The sequence below is a fragment of the Bubalus kerabau genome, chromosome 8, assembly GCF_029407905.1.
Source record: "Bubalus kerabau isolate K-KA32 ecotype Philippines breed swamp buffalo chromosome 8, PCC_UOA_SB_1v2, whole genome shotgun sequence".
In the NCBI taxonomy this organism is placed as follows: domain Eukaryota; kingdom Metazoa; phylum Chordata; class Mammalia; order Artiodactyla; family Bovidae; genus Bubalus; species Bubalus kerabau.
Window position 1 is genome coordinate 64,011,897 of NC_073631.1, and position 9,277 is coordinate 64,021,173.

Here is a 9,277-nt window from a genome sequence, read left to right on the forward strand (position 1 = left end):
CAACTGAGCACTACCAGTAACCCACATGTCAATTACCTCCATCCCCTGCTACTTGAAACATGGTTTTCAGACCAGCATCATCAGCATCAACCAGAAGCTTGTTAAAAATGCAAGATCTTGGGCCACCTGCTAATGATTTGTAATTGAATTATAACTATTCTTGGATGATTTATTTGCATACTTGAAATAGTTTGGGAAGCACTGACCTAGAACAGCAGTTTTCAACCCTGGTTGTATGTCAGAATCACCTGGGAAACTTTCTAAAGCCTCCTGAAGCTTGGGTCCCACCTACAGAGCCTCTCATTTAATTGGTCTGGGTGAAATCCAGGCGTTTGTGGTTCTGAAAACCTCCTGCTAGTGATTCTAATGTATAACCAAGTTTGGCAAATGATGGCTCTAGGCTATTTGGGGGAAAGAATTTGTCTCCTGAGTAACTTCTGAGTCACCCTGGCTGCAGCCTCTCACCTGCCTCTCTGAAAATTTGTTTGGGGCCTCTGCTCTCTTGCTCCCACTTCACCCCACTCGCTTCATTTTGGCTTGTCTGTGGGCACTTTGTGGTTGGAAGTAATGCAGGGGTTACACTGTAGCACAGCATAGCAGGGACATAAAACTGCACATCCCCCACCCCGCCTTGCAACAACGCCCTCCCCACCTGGAAATCCTCCGTTGGTCTCCTGCTCCTGGCTCACTGGCCACCTAGCATATTGGTCAGTTCTCAGCTCCTCCCTTGAGTCCCTGTTTGAAGTATCCCTGGAAATGTATCAATTTTTACTTCATTGTGCAGAGCAAATTATTTCTCCTCTCCTCACCTTACTCCTCTGAGGTCTATCTTTTCACATTACAGGATTCATTAGGGAGATTACCAAAAAATCTACTTTGAAGAGAAAGAATGCCACTCCCTTGGGAGACAGAAGTGGCTGCAGAAGATGGTGTTTGGAATAATAATAGTAAATAATTCTTCTTTACTTTCATGCATTTCAAAATCTTTTCGAATCCATACTAGAAACACTGACACATTTATAAATCTACTTCTTTAAAACATTTTATAAGGCAAAAATATACCATAAGTGGGCTTCCCAGGTGGTGCTAGTGCAAAGAACCTGCCTGCCAATGCAGGAGACATAAGAGACGCAGGTTCAATCCCTGGGTAGGGAAGATTCCCTGAAGGAGGGCATGGCAACCCACTCCAGTATTCTTTCCTAGAGAATCCCATGGACAGAGGAGCCTGGCAGGCTATTGTCCATAGGGTCGCAAAGAGTCCAACACAACTGAAGCAACTTAGCATGCACACATACCACAAGTAGAGTCAAAAGACAAATGGAAAAATGTAGGTGAGGGAATTCAATTCATTTCACAAAGAGCTAATCATCTTCCCAACATATGAAGAATTCCTAAAAATAAAGAAGGAAAATGATAATTCAAATTTGAACTTGGCAGAGAATGAGTGGAAAAGTTTAAAGAAGGATCAAATGCCCCTTATGCAGAGGAAAATAGGAAAGTATGTTCAACTTTGATCATAATTGGATAAATACAAAATGAAACTGCCCTGAGAGACTCCTGGTTTCTGGTCTGGCGTATAATGAGTTTGTAAGTTGTCACTCCATCCTAATAACAAGTAAAAAGCTGAGCAAACTAAAAACCTCTTAGATCTACCAGAAAATTGAGGTCACAGAGCAAACCACTGCACCCAAAGTTGGAGAGACAGGCAGATACAGAGAATGAAATCTTACAACCTACAAGGAAACTAGTACGGAGTACATCGTGTCTGGATTTCAACAAAAAATTAGAAGACATACTTAAGGCAAAAACAAAAAGAAACCCACAGTTTAAAGAGACAGAGCAAGCATCATGCAAAATTCAGATATGACAAGGATGTTGCAATTACCAAACTGGATATTTAAAATAGCTGTAATTTTAAAATAAAGGCTAAAGAAAAAAGATGGGGACAAAAAGAACAGAATATACAAGAACTGTAAGGCAACTATAAAAGGTATAATATATATATAATAGGAATACCAGGGGAAGAAAGAGAAAAAAAAAAGAAGAAATATTTGAAACAATAATGACTAAGAAAGAAAAGAAAGAGAGAAAGTGAAGTCACTCAGTCGTGTCTGACTTTTGTGACCCCATGGACTGTAGCCTACCAGGTTCTTCCGCCCACAGAATTTTCCAGGCAAGAGTACTGGAGTGCGTTGCCCTTTCCTTCTCCAAAGGATCTTCCCGACTCAGGGATTGAACCTGGGTCTCCCACATTGCAAGCAGATGCTTTACTGTCTGAGCCACCAGGGAAACCCAGTGACTAAGAATTTACCCCAAATTAATGTCAGACATCAAAGCTCAGATCTAAGACTCTGCTGCTACTGCTAAGTCGCGTCAGTCATGTCCGACTCTGTGCGACCCATGGACAGCAGCCCACCAGGCTCTGCCATCCCTGGGATTCTCCAGGCAAGAACACTGGGGTGGGTTGCCATTTCCTTCTCTAATGCATGAAAGTGAAAAGTAAAGGTGAAGTCGCTCAGTAGTGTCCGACTCTTCGCGACCCCATGGATTGTAGTCTACCAGGCTCCTCCGTCCATGGGATTTTCCAGGCAAGAGTACTGGAGTGGGTTGCCATTGCCTTCTCCCTAAGACTCGCAGAGTACACCAAATAGGCTAAACGCCCTGCTGAAAAAGCTACACAGAGTCACATCATTTTCAAATTGCAGAAAACAGGAGATAAAAATTCTGAAAGAAGCCAGTGGAAAATGACAGCAAATGGTATTGGAATAACTGGATACCCACATGCAAAAAAAATGAATCTAGACACAAACCTTACACAGTCACAAAAATTAATTCAAAATGGGTCACAGACCTAAACATAAAACACAAAACTATAAAGCATAACATAGGAGAAAACCTGGATGACCTTGCATTTGACAGGACTTTTTAGATTCAACACAATCCATGAAAAAAACCATTGATAAGCTGGACTTCATTAAAATTTAAAATGTTTGCTCAATGACACTGTCAAGAGAATTAGAATACATGTTATAGACTGGAGGAACCTATTTACTAAATATATATCTGATACAGGACTGTGAACCAAAATATACAAATAATTCTTAAAACCTGACAATAAGAAAAAAATAAAAATAAAAAAATGAACCCAAAATCTGAACATTTCAATTAAGAAGATACACAAATGGTAAGTGAGCATATGAAAAGACTCTCAACAACATATGTCATTAGGGAACAGCAAATTAAAACAACATGTTACCACCAAAAACCTAATGACGAAAATCCAAAATACTGACAACACCCAATGTTGGTGAGGACGTGGAGTAACAGGAACTCTCATTCATCCCTGCTGCTGGGAATATGAAATAATACAGCTATATGAGAAGACAGGCAGTTTCTTACAAAACCAAACAACCAAACATACTCTAGGATACAGTCCAGCAAGCCCACTTCTTGGTATTTTCCCAAAAGAGTTGAAAACTTAGGTCCACACAAGAACTTGCACATGGATGTTTATAGCAACTTTATTCATCATTTCCAGAACTTGGAAGCAATCAAGATGTCCTACAGTAGATGAATAGATAAATTAGCTGTGTGATACAACCAAACAATGGAATATTATTCAGTGCTTTAAAAAATGAGCTACTGAGCCATGAAGAGACATGGAAGAAACTTAAAAGTATTTTACTAAGTGAAAGAAGCTAATCTGAAAAGGATACATATTGGAATTCCCTAGCAGTCCAGTGGTTGGACATCAAAGCTCAGATCTAAGAATCTCAGAGTACACCAAATAGGGTAAATGCCCTGCCAAAAAAGCTACACAGAGGCTTTAGGATTCTGTGGTTTAACTGCCCAGGTTCAATCCCTGGTTGGGGAACCAAGATCTCACAAGCCAAAAAAAAAAAAAGAAGAAGAAAAAAAGGGTATGTATTATATGATACCAGCTATACCACATTTTGGAAAGTGCAGCATGCTGACCATAGTTAATAATACTACATTGTATACTTGAAGTTGTTAAAAGAGTAGATCTTAAAAGTCCCCATCACAAGAAAAAACTGCCACTAGATATGGTGACAGATGTTAACTAGACTTATTGTGGTAATCACCTACGATATATACATATATTGAATCATGTTGTAAACTGAAACTAATATGATTTTATATGTAAATTATACCTCAATAAAAATATACATGTAATAAAGCCCTAAGTATATTTTTAATTGAAATAATTAGAAACGTTCTTCTTTTTGCCCTTTTCATTTTTATTCTATTTAATGATATATATTTTCAACTTTGTAATATTTATTATTAATTAGAGGATAATTGCTTTACAATATTGTGTTGGTTCATTTTAACCATTTTTAAGCAGAGAAGGCAATGGCACCCCACTCCAGTACTCTTGCCTGGAAAATCCCATGGACGGAGGAGCCTGGTGGGCTGCAGTCCATGGGGTCGCGAAGAGTCAGACACAACTGAGCGACTTCACTTTCGCTTCTCACTTTCATGCATTGGAGAAGGAAATGGCAACCCACTCCAGTGTTCTTGCCTGGAGAATCCCAGGGACGGGGGAGCCTGGTGGGCTACCGTCTATGGGGTCGCACAGAGTCGGACACGACTGAAGCGACTTAGCAGCAGCAGCAGCAGCAAGTGTATAATTCAGTGGCAATAAGTACATTCATTCATGATGTCTGCAACCATCACTACTATCCATTTCTAGGAAATTTTTCATCATCCCAAACTCAGACTCTGTACTGATTGAACAATAAGTCCCCATTTCCTCCTCCCCCTAGTCCCAGTAACCTCCATTCTACTTTTTGTCTCGGAATTTGCCTATTCTAGGTGCCTCATATAATGTACCTCATATTCTAGGTACCTCATTATAACCATGCAATATTTGTCCTTCTGTGTCTGGCTTATTTCACTTAGCATCATGTTTTCAAGGTTCATCCATGTTATATCACGTATCAGAATTTTACCCCTTTTTAGAGCTAAAAATATTCAGCTTGTATGAATGTACCACATTTTGCTAATCTGTTCATCTGCTGATGTACACGTGGGTTGCTCCCACCTTTTGGTTATTGGGAATAATACTGCTAGGAACATTTGCCTACTAGTATCTGTCTGAGTCTCTGCTTTCAATACTTTTGAGTATATTCTTTGGAGTGGAGAATTTCTGGATCATATGATAATTCTACATTTAACTTTTTGAGGAGCCACTGAACTATTTTTCACTGTGACTACAATATTTTACATTTCTTCCAGCAGTGCACAAAACTTCCAATTTCTCCACATCTTCAACCAACACTTGTTAATTTCCATTTTTATTTGTTTTAAATAACAACCATCCAAACATGTTTGAAGTTGTGTCCTATTGTAGTGGGTCAGCTTTATCGAGAAATAATTGACAAATAAAATTGTAATATATTTTAAATACAACATAAAAAACAATAAAGTACAACGTGATTTGTGCGCTTCATTGTATGTAAATTTTATGGACTGGTGGGAAGCTAGTGAATGCACTGATACCTGTAACTGCTGTTAATCTTTATAAAAATGTCAAGGAGGATTTTTTAATACCTTAAGGATAACATATAGTTATATGTACACCTATCGATGAATCATTTTTCTAACAAATCTTGAGAGTCTATAAAAGGTCACTGGAAGAATCCATTCAAATATTTCACAGTTTATTGTGAATTGTAATATTTTTACAGGTATATAAAGAGTTTTACATTTATGCAATTGCTAAGCTATTGGTTTAATTACAAGAAAGAAATACTAGAGGAAAAAAAAAAAAAGACTGTAAGCTCCTAAACTTTAGAGTATAAATGGGATCATAACTTGGAAGAAGGAAAGACATAAGGGAAAAGAGAAAAAGGATAATTAGGATGCAAAAAAAAAACCAAAACCATGGTTCATGAATTACCTTGAAAGCATAATTTTAAAACACAATTATCTTAATTCATTTCCATCCTGAGAAAAGGTACAGAATAAAGCCAAACTTCCTCCTTGGCCGGCTGACAACTTTATTAAGCCAAATGATTTCTAGCAGTCCCCATTCAAAGAAGCAGAATCCCTTTATGGGAGGCCAGGCTGGTGCAACATTTGCCAGAGAAAAGTGCAAGGCATTAATTACATCCTGGGTTATATTGCAGATGATGTCAAAGCTGAGTAGCTGTGTGGACCAAGACCACAAGGGAAATGTCTAATCACTGGAAAATCTGACATTTGCAACGTTGACTGTTTGCTTCCCAGCCAAACAAGGCTGCTCCTTGAAGATGCCAGAGAGGGGCTTTACCTCTCTCCATCATGGTGGAAATAGTTCACTGGGCCATCATATTCTTTGTCACAGACCCCAAAGAAAATAAAGATTAGCACAAAATATGGGTGGAAAACTCAAAATTGGCAAGGAAGCTAAAGCATTTTAGAATATTCAAAATTTTTAGTAACTGGGAGACAATGCAACATTTTGCCTTTTGGAGTAAAGCCAAAATTTGAACATTGACTCTGCTGTGTGACCTGGGGAAAGTTATTTAACCACTCTGATCCCCCTGATTCCTGGGTCTCAGATTCTTGCATTTAATATTGCATTAAATTAAATTGCATTCTCAGCCAATGGCACCCCACTCCAGTACTCTTGCCTGGAAAATCCCATGGACGGAGGAGCCTGGTGGGCTCCAGTCCATGGGGTTGCTAAGAGTCAGACATGACTGAGCGACTTCACTTTCACTTTTCACTTTCATGCATTAGAGAAGGAAATGGCAACCCACTCCAGTGTTCTTGCCTGGAGAATCCTAGGGACAGGGGAGCTTGGTGGGCTGCCGTCTATGGGGTCGCACAGAGTCGGACACAACTGAGGTGACTTAGCAGTAGCAGTAGCAGCAGTAATTTAATATTTAAATTAAATTGCATTAAATTAAATTCTCAGATTCCTGCAGTTAACATAGAACATCTGTGAGATTTAAATGAAATAGCACATGGAAATCACCTAATATAACTCCACAACACTTATATCTACATTCCTCAAATCCACAAATAACCAAAAGTTTTTCCTAACTTATTTGGGAGTGAAAGCTGACCTGACCTGAGGCCATTTAGTCTTCATCCCACTTAATGAGAACATTCATGTTTCTCTGCAGAAGTATTATTGTTCTGATTAGGGGGAGTTGCCCTAGACCCTTCTGGAGTACTATATAATATGTGGTTTACACACCAGATTAACTTTTTAAATTCAAAATATTCTGAATCCCAAAGCACATCTGGCCCTAAGAATTTCAGAAATGGGTTTGTGAACCTATCTGACATCTTCATTTTATTAGTACTTTATAGAGTCCCTATTCCTACTTCATGGCACAGCAAGACCTTCCATGTATGGATTTAACTTATGTTGAAAGACTTTATGTGAGCTGATTGTGGTTGCTTTATGTGAGAGGATTCTATTACATAAGTGCTTCCCTGATGCACTCAGGTGGTAAAGAATCTGCCTGAAATGCGGGAGACCCAGGTTTGATCCCTAGGTTGGGAAGATCCCCTGGAGGAGCATAGCAATCCACTCCAGTATTCTTGCCTGGAGAATCCCCATGGACAGAGGAGCCTGGTGGGTTACAGTCCATGGAGTTGCAAAGAGTCAGACACAACTGAGAACTAAGCACATCTATGTATGATATAAGTGAGGTTGGGGTCATATTCAAGAGAGAAGCACAGTTTCTGAGCACAGGCTTCTGTTACCTCCAGACAGCCCATGAGTATCCAGGGTACAGAGTTTAAGGAGGAAAAATTATGGTCACTCCTGATCAGAAGACACCACTGAACAAATGAGGGGATCAAGGAAGAGGAAACAACAAGATGACCATACCTTTGGCTCAAGTCCACCAGGAAAGCCGAGAAAACAGACCAGCAACTTGCACTCTGCCTCCCAATTGAGGAGCAAACAGCTCAATTAGAGATATCACCTGATGAGCTAGCAAGTGCATTAAAAGTACAGCTTCTGAGCAAGTTTTCATATTAAATGGCTGGTTTACAAAGCAGCAGATGGCAAGAAAATGAAAATGTTGAAAGATCTGACTTGTAGAAATTGGTTTTTAAAAGTTGTATAAATTAAATATAAAGTGTGAGTACAGTTACAGGAAATAAGTAGCTTTCCATTCATTTCAGCCTGCTTAATTCTTTGGCATAAATTGTTCTGAAGATGTTATACACTTACACTCATTTTAACTGAATTAATAATAAAGGCCTTAATTTGATTAACAGTTTAGGTAACCAGTCTCTAAAACGTCTCTCGGATACAGCTTGAAAGGATGCCAAACCAACTTGGCAAAACCTATCAGAGAAGTATGGGCGCCATCATCTGGTGAAACTTAAAGCTACAAATGTACTCGTGTACCACTTTCAGCTGCTACAAATTCAATCCTTAGACTGAAAGAGGTTATTTGATTAAGTCAGCGTTACTTCCTCCAGTGCTGAACTCCTTCCAAAATTTCTATAATCAGCTCTGTAAATTCACTCTAATAAACTGAGATATTGCCATGCTTGAAAGTGAAAGTGTTAGTCACTCAGTCATATCGACTCTTTGCAACCCCATGGACTGTAGCCCACCAGGCTCCTCTGCCCATGGGATTTCCCAGGCAAGAATACTGGCATGGCTTTCCATTCCCTTCTCCAGGGGATCTTCCCCACCCAGGGATCAAACCCAGGTCTCCTGCATTGCAGGCAGATTCTTTACTATCCGAGCCACCAGGAAAGCCCTATTGTCATATATACATTACAAGAAAACATACATAAAAAAGCTTTATAAGGAACTATTTTAAAAGAATCAAAATACATGCTCACGTGTATATACTTGCAGGTTCCTAACATCCAAATACGTTTAATCCTTTCACTCCACCTCAGAAAACTTCAAAAAGTATTTGCATGTATCAAGTAAATAATAAAGACATAAATATTTTGAGTCATCTTTCTTAGCATTCAAATGTTGCCTTTGGGTTAGATGTGAGAATTAGAGAGATTTGGAAAATTGTGGTGGTCATGGAAATAAACAAAGGCTACCCAAATGAGAAACAGGCAAAGACAATTTACTCAAGAATTGCTATAGCAAGGGAGTCAGCCACCATTTTTCACTTGTGTTGGCTGAGACTCAAAGGCAGACGGAGGAGTGGGAAAGTTTTATGGTGGGAAGAGGGGAAGGCTTCAGCAGTGCCCTAATTCGAGGTGGCTGGCACGGGGAAGCTTTGGCAGGCTACCTAGAAGCACAGCATCCTACATACAACTGGTTAGGAGTACA

General features: G+C 39.4%; 1 long non-coding RNA gene across 1 annotated transcript; it reads left to right on the plus strand.

The window, feature by feature from the left end:
* Position 1: 1 nt before the first annotated feature.
* LOC129659214 (uncharacterized) lies at positions 2–933 on the plus strand. Its single transcript, XR_008717894.1, has 2 exons — positions 2–139; positions 845–933. It is a non-coding gene; the product is annotated as an uncharacterized LOC129659214 (long non-coding RNA).
* Positions 934–9,277: the final 8,344 nt, after the last annotated feature.